We start from the raw sequence: 2,923 nt of genomic DNA on the forward strand, positions 1-2,923 counted from the left end.
AGCTATTTCATAAAGCATGAAAAGTCCAATTTGTCCAATAGTTTTTTTTTACTCAAAAGCAGCGGTCCCCAACGTTTTTGGCCCCAGGAACCAGTTTCGTGGAAGACAATTTTTCAAGAGGGGAGATGGTTCAAGCAGTAATGTGAGCGATGGGGGGAATGGGGATGGTTCGGCGGTAATGCAAGCCATGGGAAGCAGCAAATGAAGCTTCCCTTGCTTGCTCGCTGCTCACCTGCTGTGCAGCCTCCTTCCTAACAGGCTGCTGACCAGTACTGGTCTTCAGCCTGGGGGTTGGGAGAACCCCTGCTCAAAAGGATTTATACTAAGGAAGCAGGAACGCTTTCCGAACCTTAAGTTACTTAAGTCTTATTTATAACTAGCATAAAAATTGAAAACTTAAATGCTTAATGATGGGGAACTATTGGAGATAAATTAAAATACATTCATTAGAAGAATTATTAAACCATTAAAATTTGTTTTTCAAGGAATATTTAATAACAAGGTAGATAACATATGCTTATCTAACATGTATTTTTATATCACTGAAGCTAAAATAAAATGTCCTTTTTATTGGGTAAGTTTGGCCTGCTGTATGTGTACACTGCAGTGCAATTTAAAAAATACTGTAATTATAATTTCAGAACTTCAGAATCTGAATAGGTGCCAGTGTTCTCTCCTTTTTTTATATGGGAAAAAAAAATCCTTTGAAAATCTTTTGAAGCTTGGACAAAAATTCCATAGCTATATTCTTAGTATCACTCTGTAGAGTCTTCATGATTCAGATGATACAAGGGAAGAGCTTCAGTGCAACCTTTTAGAGAAGACATTCCAGCTCTCATGATCTCATCAACCAGGAGAATGTTGGTGGCAATCACAATGCAGGAATGAAGAAGCTGTTTCTTTATGCAATAGATATCCCATATATCTACTTCTGTTGTTACCATTGGCTCACCTGTGTTCAAGTCCACACCCACGATTTGACCTGATTCTGAATGTTCTGCTTGAACTTTAACTAGAGTTTCCTGAAAGTCAAAACCAGAGTTCTGAGCAAGAACTTTGGGAATAATGAGCAATGCATCAGCAAATGCTTGAACTCCAAGTTGGGCCCTGCCCTTTACACTGGGCTTGTATTTAATCAGGGCTTCTGCCATTGCCACTTCCACTGCACCAGCACCTGGAACTACACAGCAATCATCAATAACATTTTTAACCGTCCTCAAGCCATCTCTTACTGCATCTTTGATTTGAGTAAGAGTGTGCTTTTTTGGTCCTTTGATCAACAATGTGACCGAGCAAGGATTGTTACATTTCTCAATAAAGGTGAACTTCTCTTCTCCCAATGTATATTCATAGACAAGTCCTGCATGTCCCAAACAATCAGGATTTAGGTCATCAAGAGAATTTAGGGCTACCCCACCACAAGCAAGAGTCAGCCTTTCCATATTTCTTCTTTTAGCTCTGCACAGAGCTACTATGCCTTCTTCTGCAAGAGCATCTAAGGAAAAGGTGTCAATTCCCTTTTGATTAATAACAACAAATCCTTTATCAGCATCACCACAGAATTTCTTTTTCAGGTCTATTATTTTTTTAACTCTGTCTTCAATGAATTTTCTTTCAGCTTTCACTAGTTTCTCTCTCTCCTCTGTACCCTTGTAAAAAAAAAGCCAGAATTCACTTGTTTTTTCATATTCTAATGACACGTCGCATGTGAGGATGTAAGCATCTTCTGTTCTCTTTTTCGTATCAGGATGCCATGCCCCATGGTCCAAAACAAGACCTCTGATTAAGCTTCTGTCGTTTTTAGATTTAGGTTTCATCTCCATGATCTCAACCATGAAGAGGTCAATAGGTTCATCTTGTTTTTTAAGGGCTAAAATGGAGTCCACTACAGCCTCTGTTAAGACATCAGTAAGTTCAGCATGAACTTTAGTACATAGAGATGTTCTGGCCACGTCTATGGTGTTTCCCTGTCCATCCCTTTGCTTACTTTGACTCGTTCCAAAAACTGAAGTGCCTTTTCCTTTGCACCTTCAAATCCTTCTGTAATTATTCTGGGACAAAGACCTTCAGAAATGTAGTGATCTGCCTGCTTCAGGAGCTCTCCCATGATTAGGACATTGGAAGTGGTATCATCACCAGTTATGTCATTCTGGGCTGTTGCTAATTTGGCTGTTAAGAAGGTTGTTGCGTGTTGAATTTGCATTTCATGAAGCAGCACATTTCCATCTTTAGTGACCTTGATGTCTCCAGCACCAGAAACAAGCATCTTCATGGTGCCCTTAGGCCCCAAGTTGGTCCTCAGCACATCCTGCAGGCCCCGGGCCACGCTGATGTTGACCACCAATACCGCCTAGGCTCAGGCCACCTCGGCCTTGGGGTTCAGGGTCTTCACAGCCACCATAGCTGACCCAGCAGAAGAAAATGAGGGAACCGGAAAGCCCTGAGCCAGTTCGGCATGGCCTGCCATCCTTGTAATTTTACACTCTCTTTTTTTGTTTGTTTGTTTCAGTCTCCTACTTTCATGAGAGAGATTTCCTCTCACACAGAGACCTGACTCTAGCAACCCGGGGCTGGCATGGCAGAAGCCTATACTTCACTTCGTGGAATTGTGGGCTTTTTATTAGAGCAATGTTCTTAACTTGGGAACCATTACTTTAGGAGCTTCATTGTTCTCAGATCAAGAGAACATGCTTAAAAATGCTTGAAGACTCAAAGAGATTTTGTTTTATCTGGGTTAGAGCAAAACTGAACAAGTGTTATTTTATTAAAGGTAGCTGCCATGTGCGATTTAAACCATTATTGATGAACTTTTAAAATTCTATTATGTGAAAATAGATTGTTTTATCTCACTAACTTTGGATCGGTCTTTTACCCACACATAATTTTATATCATCATGCATTGGTCATTTGAAAATATTGGCTA

At 40.3% G+C, this 2,923-nt stretch overlaps 1 pseudogene; it reads right to left on the reverse strand.

The window, feature by feature from the left end:
• Positions 1-673: 673 nt before the first annotated feature.
• LOC113624760 (T-complex protein 1 subunit zeta pseudogene) lies at positions 674-2,401 on the reverse strand (annotated as a pseudogene).
• Positions 2,402-2,923: the final 522 nt, after the last annotated feature.

Source organism: Aethalodelphis obliquidens, unplaced genomic scaffold (assembly GCF_003676395.1).
Source record: "Aethalodelphis obliquidens isolate GAN/ISIS:26980383/991018 unplaced genomic scaffold, ASM367639v1 scaffold2, whole genome shotgun sequence".
NCBI lineage: Eukaryota > Metazoa > Chordata > Mammalia > Artiodactyla > Delphinidae > Aethalodelphis > Aethalodelphis obliquidens.